The 17,820-nt window shown below is 42.8% G+C and overlaps 1 protein-coding gene and 1 long non-coding RNA gene across 7 annotated transcripts in view; one reads left to right on the top strand and one right to left on the bottom strand.

Moving 5' to 3' along the window:
* mib2 (MIB E3 ubiquitin protein ligase 2) overlaps positions 1 to 17,820 on the top strand; it is a 231,864-nt gene that overhangs the window by 53,077 nt on the left and 160,967 nt on the right. For 3 of the 6 annotated variants that reach the window (XM_063033209.1, XM_063033204.1, XM_063033205.1), the window contains one exon: positions 10,737 to 10,865. The exons of 1 other annotated variant lie outside the window; for it this stretch is intronic. The gene's annotated coding sequence lies outside the window, so the exon portion shown is untranslated. Of the gene's footprint in view, positions 1 to 3,854; positions 3,995 to 10,736; positions 10,866 to 17,820 lie in introns of those variants that run through there. 2 more of the 6 variants (XM_063033207.1, XM_063033208.1) reach the window with 2 other exon arrangements.
* On the bottom strand, positions 1,186 to 3,668 carry LOC134337885 (uncharacterized). The gene is made up of 3 exons (XR_010016105.1): positions 3,452 to 3,668; positions 2,701 to 2,912; positions 1,186 to 1,400 (listed from the first exon to the last, which is right to left on the bottom strand). It is a non-coding gene; the product is annotated as an uncharacterized LOC134337885 (long non-coding RNA).

Genomic DNA, 17,820 nt, shown 5'->3' with positions numbered 1-17,820 from the left:
CCTACTGATTTCCCTCCTGGCACTTATCCCTGCAAGTGGAAGAAGTGCTACACCTGCCTATTCACCTCTTTCCTCGACATTGGTGAGGCCCTGTGTAGATTGGGTAACTGTTTTGTTGAGCACCTTCGCTCCATCTGCAACAAGCAGTCTTTCCTGGTGGCCAACCATTTGAATTCTACTGCCCGTTCCCATTCGGACATGGCCTTCTTTACTGCCACAATGAAGCCACACTCAAGCTGGAGCAGTAACACCTCATATTCTGTCTGGGTAGCCTTCAATCTGATGGCATGAAGATTAATTTCTCTCACTTCTGGTAATTTCCCTCCCTTTCCTCTCTTCCATTATCCATTCTGACTCTTCCCTTATCCCTTCTCTTCCCCTCACCTGCCTGTTATCTCCCTATGGTGCCATTCCTCCTTCCCTTTTTCAAACAGTCCACTCTCCTCTCCTATCAGGTTCCTTTTTCTTCAGTCTTTACCTTTCCCACCTAGGCCTCACAGCTTCTCACTTCATCCCCCCCCCCACCCCAGTCCACTTACCTCTTCCCTCATCTGGCCTCACCTATCATCTTCTAGCTTGTACTCTTCTCCTTCCCCCAACTTCTTATTCTAGTTTCTTTCCCCCTTCCTTTCCAGTCCTGAAGAAGGGTCTCGGCCCAAAACGTTGACTGTACTCTTTTTCCATGCTGCCTGGCCTGCATTTCTCCAGCATTTCGTGTGTATGTTGCTCGGATTTCCAGCATCTGCAAATTTTCTCTTGTTTGTGAGTGTATGACAGTCTTTTTTTCATATTTTTTTGGGGTTTCCTTGTTTCGTGACTGCTTGTTAGGAGACGAATCTCAAGGTTGTATAATGTATACATACTTTGATAATAAATGTACTTTGAACTCTGAACTAGTTGCTTATCATTCCTTTTGTAATATTCTCATTTAACTTTCTCCCTTCTTGCAATAAACCTGTGCCCCCTAGTTCTAGACTTCCCTATCCTGGGGAAAGTATTTTCCCACCTTAGGTAAATTATACCCATCATCATTTTATAAACCTCCTTCTGTAAATACGTAAGTTGATTTGATACCAAATTTTAAATTTTAGCCCGTATCAACCTTTAGAAGAAAGCTTTTAAGTTAGGTTGTAATTGTGTCTAGAACAGTGAACAAACGAGATACTGTGGCAAATGGATTTTAGAATCAGGTTTAATATCTCTGGCATATGTGATGAAATTTGTTATTTTGCAGCACCACTACAGTGCGATACATTAAAAAACTATAAATTACAATAATAAATATATTAAATTTAAAGAAGTAGTGCATAAAGAGAGCAAAAACAAAATAGTGAGGTAGTGTTCATTGTCCATTCAGAAATCCAATGGCAGAGGGCAGATTGAAGTCAATCACAATGGATCTAAGAAAAATGGAAGATAAAGATATAAGGCTGAAGGAATTGAAGCAGGCATAGGCCATTCAGTTCCCCAACACTGCTCTGTTCTTCAGTAAATTCATGGTGCCCCACTGTAATTTCCTGAATTAACTCCATAATCCCGATTCCCTTAATATCCGAAAGTCTTTTCATCTTTAGTTGAATATATTCACTGACAGTGAACTGTTCTCTCCTCTTCCTGTGATAGGACAGCCAGAAATCTTAACAGTATAAATCTGAGCCATCACACCCCTGCTCTTGTATTCTCGTCCCGCGCTAATGAATGCAAGTATTCATTTTGCCGCCTTCATCTCCTTATCTATGCTTCCACCTTCAGCATCCTTGTGCTTTATCCTGAGCTCCATCACTTCCCCAGTACTGTCTGGGGTAATACCATTCATTGTGTATGTCCTACTGTCATGGAGTTTTTAAAATAAAGCTTGATACCAGGCTTCAAGTGGCAAATCTTTTATTTTAGCGTGATATAACGGAGAGTCCACAAGTGTGAAATTCTGAGATACAAGGAATCAGCTTGTGTTTATATCTAGTAGCAGACAAGTGAGCAAAACCAACCCCCCATTAGCAGGACAAAAAGTTGATTCGTGTCTCATCCATAATGCTTATTTTGTGAGGCTGTGTTATCGCTCTAATGAGGGGTTTTGGCAGACTTGAAACTTAATTGGAAAGCACAGGATGGCCTCAAGGTCACAAAGCTTTAGCAACAAACAGCTCCTTAAACCTACATTCAAAATTTCCTTCCACACCTACCATCACTACTCCTCCCCCCCCCCAAAGATATAAAGTCAGACAGCACTACAGCACAGAAATGGGCCCTTTGGCCCATCCAGTTCATGCCGAACTATTAATTTGCCTAGTTCCATTGACCTGCATAGGCCTACATACCCCTGCCATCCATGTACCTATCCAAACTTTTCTTGAATGTTTAAATCAAATTTGCATACACCATTTGTGCTGGCAACTTGTTCCACATCCTCACCACCCTCTGAGAGAAGTTGTTCCCCACTAATGTTTCCCTTAAACAGTTCACTTTTCTCCCTTAACCCATGATCTCTAGTTCTAGTCTCACCCAACCTCAGTGGCAAATCCTGCTTTCATTTACCTTTTCTAAACCCCTCATAATTTTGTATACTTCTGGATCTCCCCTCGTTCTCCTATGCCCTAGGGAATGAAGTTCTAATCTATTCAACCTTTCCCTATAAATCAGCTCCTCATTTCGCGGTAGCATCCGTGTAAATTTTCTCTGTACTCTTTCAGTTTTATTTACATCTTTCCTGTAGGTAGCTGACCGAAACTGCACACTTCCCATCAGAGGAACACTTGTACCGATGTCTTGCATGTAGAGTCGCACTGTACAGATTCTGGCCCTTCGGTCCACCTCCTCCATGCCAACCAAGATGCCAACGTGGCTGACCTCATCTTCCTGTGTTTGGCCCATATCCCATGTCTTTTATCTAAATGTCATTATTGTGCCCACATCTGAAATAAAAATAGAAAATGTGACAATATTCAGTGGGTCAGGCAGAACCGGGCCTATTCTGTGAGAAATAGTGTCAGTATGTTGCCTTGAAGACCTTTCATCCGTTCTGCTTCGCCGTTTATTAGATCTGCAGAGAGGTGGCTTGAAGATTTACGATTAGCTTTATTTGTCGTGTACATTGAAATGCATAATTTCTTTCAAAAGCCAAATGTCCATGGATGTGTTGGGGTCAGGCCGCCATGGTTTTGGGGCCAACAAGCTCACTAACCCTAACCCATACATCTTTGGAATGTGGGAGTACTGTATAGCCAGAGGAAAGCCGGGTGATCATGGGGTAACGTGCAGACTGTGGCGGGAGCTGCCCCCGGCTCACTGGCTCTGTAAAGTATTACGCTAAACTGCTACGCTACCGTGCCATCCACTCAATGGACCAAACGATTGCTTTCAGGAAATTAATCTTGCGTGCGTCTGTTAAAGCTGCTCTGTTAAATTATGCTATTCCCAGTACGGGAATGAATAGTGAGGCAGGTTTTCTCACCTCCTCCTGTATCAGGCTCCAGTCTGCTCATCTCTTCCTTCATGGAGTGGATTTGCATTCGAGCTGTTTGTCCTGAATCCCCTGCACAGCAGGGGGAGGTAGCTTGCTGTATTCCGAAGTCTCCGTGGTTTCGACGATGAGAAGCCTATGTGTTACCAGAGCTTGTAGCTTTGTTTGTTGCTTCCCCTTTCCATTCCACCTCCTTCATGCTGAATTTGGAAGCTGCCCTTTGTGCATCGTTCATAAACTAGCAATGAAGTGACTGGATCAGTGCTGCACATTCCGCTTCATCGTAATGCTGAGGTTACATTTCCCATTTCCCTCTGAACCCCGGCAGAACCGTCACCCTGAGAAATGCACTGATTTGGCAGACAGCAGGGAATATTCCTCCTTGATCCTACCCTGTGCAGACTACTTCCTGACTGTAGAAAGCACGTTAAAAGCAGTGTTAATGTTTGCTTGCTGAGGCCATTTATCTCCCTGGAATTATTGCTATTAATAGTTTGGTGCATTTCTTCAGCTTGGCCAGGATCCCGACAGGAGGTACAGTAATGGAGTATGTTCTATATTATTTTGTGATCTGTTACCTTGTGTTATTACGATTAAATTAGTCTGAGTGATCGTGTGACAGTGTGATCTGTGAAGTTGTGCGTTGCTGCGGTTACTCAGTGTTCTGTGTGTACTGGTGTATGGGCTGTTTTGATCTGATATATGAATGATTCTGGAAGTGTAAGCCAGTGCATTTATACATTTATTTACACGGTTAAGTGTTGAAACACACTGCCACAAATACAGGCTTTGGGTGTCCATTTTCCTTTGATTCCACTGTTTCTAATTAGTAGCAAGCGTTGCATTATTCGGCACCAGGCTAACTTTTTAATTGGGTTAGTGTGAACAGACATTGATGGGAAACATGACGGCACAAGCACATTGTTCCATCGCTTAGGTCAAACCGAACAAAACCAAACCCTTGTTTACTAAATAAGTCTTCCTGCTTTAGACTACACGGCGGACTGGTTTAACCCTACAACACTCTGTAACCGATGGAAGTCTCAACAGCTCTCAACCTGTGATTAAACACGATTGTGCTGTTAAGTTACTTAAAGATCACCAGGCAGATCTTCCCTGGTACCTTTGATAAATACAGACGGACCTGTGCCTTCAGCAGAGTGGGGGTTCTTTCATTGCTCTTTGGGAGAAGGGCTTGTACAACAACAGTAGAAGCTACACACAATGCTGGAGGAACTCAGAAGAACAGGCATCAACAGTTGATGTTTCTCGCTGAGACCTTTCATCAGGACTGAACATTGGAGCTAAAGCTTCAGTTGCTAGACCATAAACCATAGGAGCAGAATTAGGCCATTCTGCCTATCAAATCTGCTCCACCTTTCCATCATGGCTAATTTTTTATCCTGTCAACCCTATTCTGCTTTCTTCCATAACCTTTGACATCTTTTGACACTATGACATTTACATAATATAAAATATTAATGGAGCTGTGATTAAAAAGATGTTAATTTCTAACTGCACTAATGCTAGAAAATGCATCTTGTGTTTTTGAAGAGAGCAGCTCAGTTGTGAGCTGTGAATTCCAGCTGTCCTGGTGAGAAGGTTCATGGTGAGCTGATATTTCGTCTTTGTAATTAGAGCTATATTTAATTGAATTGCTGTGATAAGAGTAGGGAGAAACAGGGAACAGCTCAACAGGTGGAGATAATCCTTTTCTAATAACTAGCTGTGGATACCCAGACTGCTTCTCTGACGTGGACTCTAAGGACAAAAAAAAAGGCCTAGATAGTGGAGAGGATGTTTCCTATGGTGGCAGAGTCTAGGACCATAAGACCATAAGATATAGAAGCATAATTAGGCCATTTCACCCATCTAATTTGCTCTGCCATTTCATCACAGCTGATCCAATTTTCCTCTCAGCCCCAAGCTTCTGCTTTCCCTCTGTATCTTTTCGTGCCCTGACCAATCAAGAATCTATCAACCTTTTCCTTAAACATACATAAGACTTGGCCTCAGCTGCCTGCAGCAAAGAATTCCACAGATTCTCCATTCTCTGGCTAAAGAAATTCCAGAGAGCACGGTCTCAGAATAGTGGGCTGTCCATTTAGAACTTCAGTTAGTGGGTAGTGAATCTGTGGAATTTGTTGCCACAGATGGCTGTGGAGGCCAAGTCATTGGGTAGATTTAAAGTAGAGGATGACAGGTTCTTGATTAGTCAGGGTGTCAAAGGTTATGGGGAGAAGGCAAGAGAATGGGGTTGAGACAGATAATATATCAGCCATGATGGAATGGCAGAGCAGACTTGATGGACTGAATGGCCTAATTCTGCTCCTATGTTTTACGGTCTTAAAAGTGTACAATTAGCTGAATAAAAGGGCCTCCTGTAAATTAACATAACCTCAAATGAAAGCAAACAAGAATTGGAATGTAGGAAGTTAAGAGACTACAGGAAATTATTTCTGTTATGGGAAGTGAATAGAACTAGAGGACATAGATTTAGAGTGAGGGGAAGAGATTTGTGAGCAATCTGAACAGCACCTTCACCACCCAGTGAAGGTTGAGTACGTGGTATACACTGCCAGAGAGAGTAGTGGATGTAGAATCACTGGCAGTAGCTTCTTAACTAGTGCTCAGACTAATTCTAAACTAAATCCAGCTGAGTGGTGGCCTAATAACAACCTCTTACACAATCAGCAAGACCAAGGAGCTGATTATTAACTTCATGAGGGAGGTCCATAAGCCAGTACTCGTCAGAGGTGAAGGTCAGAAACTTTAAATTCCTTGGTGTTATTATTTCAGGGACCTGTCCTAGGCCAGCACATAAGCACAATTATGAAGAAAGCACGGCCATGCCTCTACTTCCTTAGGAGTTTGTGTAGATTTGGCATGACAACTAAAACTTTGACAAACCTCTATTGATGTGTGGTGGAGAATATATTGACTGGCTGCATCATAGCCTGGAAAGGAAACACCAATGCCCTTGAATGGAAAATCCTACAAAAAGTACTGGATATGGCCCAGTCCATCACGGGTAAAGCCCTCCCCAACACTGAGCCATCTACAGGAATATAGCATACATCATCAGGGACCCCCACCACCCAGGTCATGCTCTTTTCTCATTGCTGCAGTCAGGAAGAAGGTACAGGAGCCTCAGGATCCACACCACCAGGTTCAGGAACAGTTAGTACCACTCAACCATCAGGCTCTTGAACAAAAGGAGATAACTTTACTCAACTTCACTTGCCCCATCATTGAAATGTTCCCACAACCAACGGACTCACTTTCAAGATGCTTCATCTCATGTTCTTGATATTTATTTATTTATTGTTTTCTTATTGTATTTGCTTGGTTTCTCGTCTTCTGCGCTCTGGTTGAATGCCCTAGTTGGGCAGTCTTTCATTGATTCTGTTATGGTTATTATTCTAGAGACTTATTGAATATGCCCACAAGAAAATGAATCTCTGGGTTGTATGTGGTGACAGAAGAAAGGAAATTATAGGCCAGTTAGTCTGACCTCAGAGGTTGGGAAGATGTTGAAGTCAATTGTTAAGGGTGTAGTTTCAGGGTATTTGGAGGCCCATGCTAAAGTAGGCCGTAGTCAGCACGGTTTCCGCAAGGGAAAATCTTGTCTGATGAATCTATTGGAATTCTTTGAAGAAATAACAAGCAGGATAGACAAAGGAGAATTGGTTGATGTTGTATACTTGGATTTTCAGAAGGCCTTTGACAAGGTGCCACACATGAGGCTACTTAAGAAGCTATAAGCCCATGGCATTACAGGAAAGATTCTAGCATGGATAAAGCAGTGGCTTATTGGCAGGAGGCAAAGTATGGGAATAAAGGGAGCCTTTTCTGGTTGGCTGCCAATGACTAGTGGTGTTCCACAGGGGTCTGTGTTGGGAGCGATTCTTTTTACGTTATATGTCAATGATTTGGATGATGGAATTGATGGCTTTTTTGAAAAGTTTGCAGACAATAGGAAGATGGGTGGCGGGGCAGATAGTTTTGTAGAAGTAGAGAGGCTACAGAAGGACTTAAATAGATTAGGAGAATGGGCAAAGAAGTGGCAGATGGAATACAGTGTTGGGAAGTGTATGGTCATGCACTTTGATGGAAGAAATGAAAGGGTTGACTATTTTCTAAATGGAGAGAAAATACAAAAATTTGAGGTGCAAATGGATTTGGGAGTCATAGAAACATAGAAAAACTACAACACAATACAGGCCCTTTGGCCCAAACATATACTTACTTTAGAAATTACCTAGGGTTACCCATAGCCCTCTGTTTTTCTAAGCTCCATGTACCTATCCAGGAGTCTCTTAGAAGACCCTATCGTATCTGACTCTACCACCATCGCCAGCAGCCTGTTCCATACACTCCCTTCTCCCTGCGTAAAAAAAAAACCTACCCCTGACATCCCCTCTGTACCTACTTCCAAGCACCTTAAAACTGTCCTTTCCTGATAGCCATTTCAGCCCTGGAAAAAGCCTCTGACTATCCACACGATCAAAGCCTTCCATCATCTTGTACACCTCTATCAGGTCACCTCTCATCCACTGTCACTCCGAGAAGAAAAGGCCACGTTCACTCAACCAATCCTTGTGCAGGATTCCTTAAAGGTTAATTTGAAGGTTGAGTCTGTTGAGGAAGGCAAATGCAATATTAGCATTAATTTTTAGAGGACTAGAATACAAAAGCAAGAATTTAATGTTGAGGCTTTATGGACCACTGGTGAGGCCTCACTTGGAGTATTGTGAGGAGTTTTGTGCCTTGTATCTTAGAAAGTATGTGCTGAAACTGGAGAGGGTTCAATGGAGGTTCACAAAAATGATTGAATGGCTTGTTATATGAAGAGTGTTTGATGGCTCTGGGCCTGTATGCTCTAGGATTCAGAAGAATGAGGGGTGACCTCATTGAAACCTATCAAATGGTGAAAGGTCTTGATAGGGTGGATGTGGAGATGATGTTTCCTATGGTGGGAGAGTCTCAGACTGGAGGACACCGCCTCAGAATAGTGGGGCGTCCTTTTAGAGACAAGATGAGGAATTTCTTTAGCCAGAGAGTGGGGAATCTGTGGAATTTGTTGCTACAGGCAGCTGTGGAGGCCAATTCTTTATGTATATTTAAGGTAGGAGTTGGTAGATTCTTGATTGGTCAGGGCATGAAGGGATACGGGGAGAAGACAGGAGATTGGGGCTGAGAGAAAATTAGATCAGCCATGATGAAATGGCGGAGCAGACTCGATGGGCCAAATGGCTTAATTCTGCTCCTATATCTTGTGGTCTTATGATTAATATGTACTTTGCTAATATATTACTTTAAACTTATAAATTAGACAAATACATAATTCGCTTAGAGAATGGCACAAGACAAGTGCTGGCAGAGCAAATTAATTCGGATTGGTGCTCATTGGTTGGTACCACTGTGAACAGCTAGACCTGCCAGACTTTTGAGTAGGTATGGATTGGGATAGGTCAGGAAAGGGGCAAAGAGCATGTCAGCGAGTAGGTAAGGAGTTGCCTACTGGTTGTGGCTGAGAAGGCGTGCTCATTCCTATTCCTCTCCCTTCCCTAGCCCTATCCACTCCTAATAGTCCTGTAAGTATTCAGGCCTGTGCCATCAGGACTGGCTCTGAGATAAGGGTAAAGCCTCTGTTGCTCAGGGTTAACCGTGGATATTGCATCCTATCAGTCTACTTTTGATTTGCAAGCCGGGTCAGTACGATATGGAGAGCAAACTGTTCCCTATGCAGCAAACTTCCGCTCTCCACACAGCTGATGAATCCAGAGGAATGGCAGAGAACAGAATCAGAATCAGGTTTATTATCACCGGCATGTACCGTGAAATTTGTTAACTTAGCAGCAGCAGCAGTTCAATGCAATACATAATGTAAAAGAAGAAAAATAAAAAAATTTAAAAAAAGTAAATCAATTACTGTATACATATAATGAATAGATTAAAAATCGTGCAAAAACAAACTATATATTAAAAAAGTGAGGTAGTGTTCATGGGATCAATGACCATTTATGAATCGGATGGCAGAGGGGAAGAAGCTGTTCCTGAATTGCTGAGTGTGATGGTAACAGTGAGAAAAGGGCATGTCCTGGGTGGTGGAGGTCCTAAATAATGGATGCTGCCTTTCTGAGACACTGCTCCCTAAAGATGTCCTGGCTACTTTGTAGGCTAGTACCAAAGATGGAGCCAACTAAATTTACCCTCTGCAGTTTTCTTTCGGTCCTGTGCAGTAGCCCCCACCCCCCCCCATACCAGACAGTGATGCAGCCTGTCAGAATGCTCTCCACGGTACAACTATAGAAGTTCTATAAAACCACTGAAGTTTTGAGTGTTTTTGTTGACATACCAAATCTCTTCAAACTCCTAGTGTTTTGCATTGATATTTTGGGACCAGGTTAGGTTCTCAGAGATCGTGACACTCAGGAACTTGAAACTGCTCACTCTCTCCACTTCTGATCCCTCAATATGTGTTCCTTTGTCTTACCCTTCCTGAAGTCCACAATCAGCTCTTTTGTCTTACTGATGTTGAGTGCAATACATTTGTGGGTTTGTCAATCAAGTTTCAGTGCGAGCCCCCTCATTCTACACAGGAGTATAGCATTAGAGGTGATGAAACCAGATCAAAGAGAAATAAAAGGCAGAAAAATAGCATGGCGTCGAAATCTGAGGCAAAGTTATGTTTGAAGGCAGGGTGGGGGAAGAGAATCAGTGAAGGGCTATGTGTACAGGCACAGCATGAAGACATGGCACTGTCTTCCCTTGGACTCTCCAGCTTCATGATCAGTACTTGCTGACAAGGATGGTGGGTTCTTCCCATTCATTTAATATTCATTATAAGAGGCTGTTTTAAATTTGTGAAGCTAACCTGTTTTGGCAGACTTTGTAATCATCATATGGCAGCTGCAGATTGCCAAGGTTAGATTGTGGGTGAGTTCTGAGAGATCTTTGCTTCAGAGCTTTTATCTCTCTGAGCCACGGGATTTCCTTAATTATGATGGAAGAGCAGAGACTTACATAGGCAAGCCGGTTTCCATTTGCAAATCTCAAAGTTGCTTGTCATAATAACTGAAATTCTCTTACAGCTATTAGATGTAATACAGGTCTTAATATTTTAAAATACTTGCCTTTGTAAGCCCCCAACTAACAAGTACATCTGGATTCAGTTCTCATCATATTTGGATATAAAACCAAGAGCAAAATGATCAAGTGCTTTGGCACAAGTTCCACAGAATCATGATGAACATCTTGGGTTCACTTACAGATTTCCAGTCATCTGTCACTAGTTCAGCTTTAGCAAAGAAACAGACTTCAGCCTTGCAATGATTTGACTTCCAGTGTGGTCAGTGGCAGAGAGCTGAGCTAAAGGAATCCTTTCAACATCATCAATAAGGTGCGTTCTGTTTCTCTTCTCTCCTCCCTCCCCACCTCTCCTCCCTCCCCCCATCTCTTCCCCCCCCACCGCTCTTCCCTCCCCACCGCTCTTCCCTCCCCACCCCTCCTCCCTCCCCCTCTCCTCCCTCCCCCCTCTCCTCCCTCCCCCCATCTCTTCCCCTCCACCTCTCTTCTCCCTCCCCCCTCAGTTGTTTTTAACTTGCGCAAAACTGGCCAAATTGGTATCAAAGGTTGTGTTGTTTCATGTATGCGTTACACTCAGTGTTCAGTTTAGGCAAATATTCCACCTTTTAATTTATATAACCCTGTCTGTTAGAAACCAGCTCCTCCCTCAGTAACAGCCCCAATGACAGACTGAATTCATTCCCACTGTGGGCCCCTGCCAGAAAAGATTATCCGGTTGTTATCATATCACTGTTGGGGAGTCTTGCTGTGCCCAAATTGGCAGCATAATGAGAAGACTGGGGTTCAAACTCGCTTCAATGATCAGGATGTGCTTTGCGATATCCTGAATGTATTATTTAAATTTATCTTTTTCTTTAATGTTAAGCTAGATTTTGTTTGGTATAAAAAGTTGAATGTATTTTAAGTGCCAAAAGATCCAGTGTGCTTTGGGTGTGTGGTAAATATGCTGAAAATGTGTTTTCCATTGTTGAAGTTTGGAAGTTTAAATAAGTTTGTACTCTTTTGGTAAAACGTTTTTCCCGCTGTTGTGTTCAGTTCCTAATTGTACAATTGCATGGGTGATTTTTATATTTGGTGGTCCTGAAACTCGGCAAAAACATTCATCTTGTAAACTATTTTGGCACAATTTGTGAGCAGATTGCCAGAAGCATCCAGATCTGAAATTCATCTGTTGTACTCCTCACCCTTTCTTTTACTCTTGAACAGAAATAGTTCAAAGATCACCAAAAATCAACAAGGTATGGGTGTGAGAAAATTGTCCAGCGTGTACACAGTTTCTCATTTTTATCTTCTGTTTTAATATCAGACTTCTGCTAAGATCTAAAAGTAAGCACATTTTTGTTTTCTAATAATAGTAAACTTGGTTGAACTTTGCCTAGGTCAGACCATCGTCAAGTGGTTCTCAGCGCTGAGGGAGGGCTGTTTCATCAGAAGTGCTGTCTTGGAATCACTTTTGAAAACGTGCCCTGTCTATTTTAAGTTCCAGAATGTTGTTTATAATCCTCTGACAATCCTTGAATTGGAAAATATATAACAAAATAGGTATTAACTCTGGAGTGGAATTGTGGTGGCCACAAGATCCCTAAATGTCAATAGTCTGCATATTCCAAAGTAATTGTGCCCTTTTTTGTGAGTTCTGATATTAAAAAAAATGCTAAAGCTGGGAGAAAAATTCTTAGATCATAAGTTTTCTTCTACACCAAAGGTGAAAACTTCATTCAGGTAACTAAACGGTCACGGATTTATAGAGCATAGAACATGGATCAGTACAGCACAGAAGCCAACCCTTCAGCCCACAATGTTGTGCTAAACTAAATATATTAATTAAATGGCCAACTGAACTAATCACAGCTGCTGACACAATGTCCATATCCTTCCATTTTCCTCACATCCAGATGCCTATCTAAATGTCTCTTAAAAGTCTCGAATGTTTCTGCCTCTACCACTATACCAGGCAGCGTATTCCAGGCACCCACCATCCTTGTGTTTTTAAAAAAAAAACTTGACCCTCACATCTCCTTTGAACTTACTGCTTTCACCTTAAATGCATGATAGAGGCAAAGAACAAACAGGCACTTCGGCCCACTGTAGTAATTCCCTATCGATCTGAGCCCTGTTCATTCAGGTATCTGTCCAGATGCTTCTTCAATGCCGTTACTGTTCCTCCCTCCACCACCAGCTTTGGCAGCTCATTCCACACACCAACTACTCTTATATTTACAATTACACCAGGCGTCTTTTTCACTACACTGTCTACCTGTATTGGGCAGAACCCTCCTCATCCTAGATCCCCTGTGGCTTGCCTTCCAGACCAGTGTACCACGAGGATCCTTGTCATTGACCTTGTTTAAAACTCACAGAGAAAACGTCCTCTGCCCTCACCTCGTCAATCCTCTTGGTCATTCGATTTAAATCAGATGATTTTTGCGTACACTAAACCACACTGTCTATTCCTCAACCACCACACGAAGGGTCTCGGCCCGAAACGTCGACTGCGCCTCTTCCTAGGGATGCTGCCTGGCCTGCTGCGTTCACCAGCAACTTTGATGTGTGTTGCTTGAATTTCCAGCATCTGCAGAATTCCTGTTGTTTGCTGTCTATTCCTCACCAGTCTTTGTCTTTTCAAATACAAATAAATCCTATCCCTCAGAATTTCGGTTGAAAGAGTAAAAGTGTAGTCTATTCACTAAGTTAGGACGGAATTCAGAAATCGGAGATGTGTAGGGACTTGGGACTCATTGTGCTGGATTTCCTAAAGGTTAACTGATTGATTGAGTTGGTAGTAAGGAAGGCAGATGCAATGTTAGCACTCATTTTGAGAGGACTAGAATATAAATATAAGGATGTATTGCTGAGGCTTTATAAGACATTGGTCAGATTGCACTTGGAGTGTTGTGAGCAGTTTTGGGCTCACTATACTCCAAATAAGGAAAAATATGCTCGTGCTGGAGAGGGTCCAGAGGAGGTTCACAAGAATGATCCAGGCGGCTAAAAGGGTTAATGTATGAGGAGCGATTGATGGCTCCAGACTTGTACTTGCTGGAGTTTAGAATAATGAAGGAGGATCTCATTGAAGCGTATCAAATATTGAATGGCCTAGATAGAGTGGATGTAGAGGGGATGTTTCCTATATTTGGGGAGTTTAGGACCAGAGGGCAGAGCTTCAAAATAAAAGGATAACTTTTAGAACAGAGACGAGGAGGAATTTCATTAACCAGAGGGTGGTGAATCTGTTCAATTCATTGCTACGGATGGCTGTGGAGGTCAAGTCGCTGGGTACATTTACAGCGGAGGTTGATAGGTTCTTAGTTAATTAGGGCATTAAAGGTTATTGGGGGAAGGCAGGAGAGGGATAATAGATCAGCCATAATGGAATGGCGGAGCAGTCTTGATGGGCTGAACAGTCAAATTCTGCTCCTATGTCTTATGGTCAGGCCCCGGGATTAATCCACCTCTATCCATCAGAAGATTTCCAAGGGAAAGGGATATCATTGTTACCCCTCCTTGCCCCCCCCCCACCACTGAACTCGCCATATACCATAAGACATAAGAGCAGAATTAGGCCATTCGGCCCATTGAGTCTGCTGCACCATTCCATTATGGCTGATCCCGGATCACATTCAACCTTGGGCATTTGCCATCTCGCCGTATCCTTTGATGCCCTGACCAATCAGGAAACTATCAACTTCCACTTTAAATATACCCACAAGCTTGGCCTCCACGGCAGTCTGTGGCTGAGCATTCCACAGATTCACTACTCTCTGGCAAAAAAAATTCTCCTTACCTCTGTTCTAAAAGGTCGCCACTCAATTTTCAGGCTGTGCCCTCTAGTTCTGGATACCCCACCATAGGAAACTTCCTCTCCACATCCACCCTATCTAGTCCTTTCAACATTCGGTAGGTTTCAATGAGATTCCCTGCATTCTTCTCAATTCCAGTGAGTACAGGCCCAAAGCTGCTAAGTGCTCCTCATATGTTAACCCTTTCATTCCCAGAATCATTCTCATGAATCTCATCTGGACTGTCTGCAATGACAACGCATACTTTCTGAGATATGGGGCCCAATCCTGTTGACAATACTCGCAGGTGCAGCTTGATAGTGTCTTATAAAGCCTCATTATCTCCTTGTTTTCATATTCTATTCACCTTGAAATAAATGCCAACATTGCATTTGCTTTCTTTATCACAGACTCAATCTGTAAATTAACCTTCTGGGAGTCTTGCATGAGGACTCCTCAGAACCTCTGCACCTCTGATGTTTGAACCTTCTCCCCATTTAGATAATAGTCTACACCTTATTTCCTTTTACCAAAATGCAATTTCACCTGTTTCCCAACACTGTATCCATCTGCCACTTTTTTGCCCATTTTTCCAATTTGTGTATGTCCTTCTGCAATTGCATTGCTTCCTCAGCACTACCTACCTTTCCACCTATATTCGTATCATCCGCAAACGTTACCACAAAGCCATCGTTTCCATTACCTAACGCAAACATGAGGAATTCTGCAGATGCTGGAAATTCAAGCAACACACATCAAAGTTGCTGGTGAACGCAGCAGGCCAGGCAGCATCTCTAGGAAGAGGTAGAGTCGACGTTTCGGGCCGAGACGTCGACTCTACCTCTTCCTAGAGATGCTGCCTGGCCTGCTGCGTTTACCAGCAACTTTGATTTCCTTTATCTAAATCACTGACAAACAATGTGAAAAGCCGTGGTGCCAATACTGATCCCTGAGGAACACCACTAGTCACTGGCAGCCAACCAGAAAAGGCTCCCTTTATTCCCATCGCTGCCTCCTGCCTGTCAGCCATTCCTCTATCCATGCCAGTGTCTTTCCTGTAAAACCACTGCTTTTCCTTTGTCCACCCTACTTGTTACTTCCTTGAAGAACTCAAATAGTTTTGTCAGGGGAGATTTTCCTTCACAGAAACCATGCTGACTTTGACTTATTTTATCATAAGTCTCCAAGTACCTCAAAACCTAATCCTTGATAATAGACTCCAACACTTTCCCAACCACTGAGGTTAGGCTAACTGGCCTATAATGTCTTTTCTTTTGCCTTCCTCCCTTCTTAAAGAGTGGAGTGACATTTGCAGTTTTCCTGTTCTCTGAGACCATGCCAGAATCAAGTGATTTTTGACACATCACGGCCAATGCATCTGTTATCTCTTCTGTAAACCCTCTCAGGACTCTGAGATATAGTCCATCTGGTCCAGGTGACTTATCCACCTTAAGACGTTTGAGCTTGCATAACACTTATTCCTTTATGATAGCAATGGTATTTAGTCCTGCTCCCTGACACTCATGGACCTCTGGCACACAGCTAGTGATGCAAAGTACTCATGGAGTTCATTTGCCATTTCTTTGTCCCCCATTTCTTGTCCCTCACCAGCATCATTTTCCAGTGCTCCAATATCAACTCTCACCTCCCTTTTACTCTTTATGTAACTGAAAAAAATCATTTAGTATCTGGCTTTATATTATTGGCTAGTTTGCCCTCATAGTTCGCCTTTTCCCTTCTTATAGCTTTTTTATCCTTTTGTTGGATTTTAAAAGCTTCCCAATCATCCAATTTCCACTTACTTTTGCTACCTTGTATGCCCTTTCCTTGGCTTTTATGTAGTCTTGAACTTCCCTTGTCAGCCATGGTTGCCTATCCCTGCTGTTTGAGAACAACTTCTGTGGGAAAAAATCTATCTTGCGCCTTGTGAGTTATTCCTAGAAACTTCAGCCATCTCTGCTCTGTCATCATCCCTGCCAGTATCCTCCTCCAATCTACCTGGGCAATCTCCTCTCTCATGCCTCTGTAGTTCCCTTTATTCCATTGCAAAACTGATACATGTGTATTATGATTCTCCTTCTCAAATTGCAGTATGGACTACAAATTACAACAGGAAATAGTAAAGGCTTGTTATGATAATTGTGCAGGATTTTAACATGCGAGTGGATTGGGAAAATCGGGTTGGCACTGGATCTCAAGAGAGAGAATTTGTAGAATGTCTTTAGTCATAGTCATACTTTATTGATCCTGAGGGAAATTGGGTTTCGTTACAGTTGCACCAACCAAGAATAGAGTATAAATATAGCAATATAAAACCATAAATAATTAAATAATAGTATGTAAATTATGCCAGGAAATAAGTCCAGGACCAGCCTATTGGCTCAGGGTGTCTGACCCTCCAAGGGAGGAGTTGTAAAGTTTGATGGCCACAGGCAGGAATGACTTCCTATGACGCTCAGTGTTGCATCTCGGAGGAATGAGTCTCTGGCTGAATGTACTCTTGTGCCCAACCAGTCCATTATGTAGTGGATGGGAGACATTGTCCAAGATGGCATGCAACTTGGACAGCTTCCTCTTTTCAGACACCACCATCAGAGAGTCCAGTTCCATCCCCACAACATCACTGGCCTTACGAATGAGTTTGTTGATTCTGTTGGTGTCCGCTACTGTCAACCTGCTGCTCCAGCACACAACAGCAAACATGATCGCACTGGCCACCACAGACTTGTAGAACATCCTCAGCATCATCTGACAGATGTTAAAGGACCTCATTCTCCTCAGGAAATAGAGATGGCTCTGACCCTTCTTGTAGACAGCCTCAGTGTTCTTTGACCAGTTCAGTTTATTATCAATTCGTATCCCCAGGTATTTATAATCCTCCACCATGTCCACACTGACCCCCTGGATGGAAACAGGGGTCACCGGTACCTTAGCCCTCCTCAGGTCCACCACCAGCTCCTTAGTCTTTTTCATGTTAAGCTGCAGATAATTCTGCTCACATCAGGTGACAAAGTTTCCTACCGTAGCCCTGTACTCAGCCTATGAGATGGCTTTTTAGAACAGCTTGTTGTTGAGCCCACTAGGGGATCAGCAGTACTGGATTGGGTATTGTGTAATGAACCAGAGGTGATTAGAGAGATTGAAGTGAAGGAACCCTTAGGAGGCAGTGATCATAACATGATTGAGTTCACTGTGAAATTTGAGAAAGAGAAGCCGAAATCCGATGTGTCGGTATTTCAGTGGAGTAAAGGAAATTACAGTGGCATGAGAGAGGAACTGGCCAAAGTTGACTGGAAAGGGACACTAGCGGGAAGGACGGCTGAGCAGGAGTGGCTGGAGTTTATGCGAGAAGTGAGGAAGGTGCAAGACAGATATATTCCAAAAAAGAAATTTTCAAATGGAAAAAGGATGCAACCGTGGCTGACAAGAGAAGTCAAAGCCAAAGTTAAAGCAAAGGAGAGGGCATACAAGGAAGCAAAAATTAGTGGG

This window comes from Mobula hypostoma, chromosome 25 (assembly GCF_963921235.1).
Source record: "Mobula hypostoma chromosome 25, sMobHyp1.1, whole genome shotgun sequence".
NCBI classification, from domain to species: Eukaryota; Metazoa; Chordata; class Chondrichthyes; order Myliobatiformes; family Myliobatidae; genus Mobula; species Mobula hypostoma.
The sequence above is the reverse complement of the archived record's forward strand: the minus strand, read 5'-3'. Positions and strand labels throughout refer to the sequence as shown.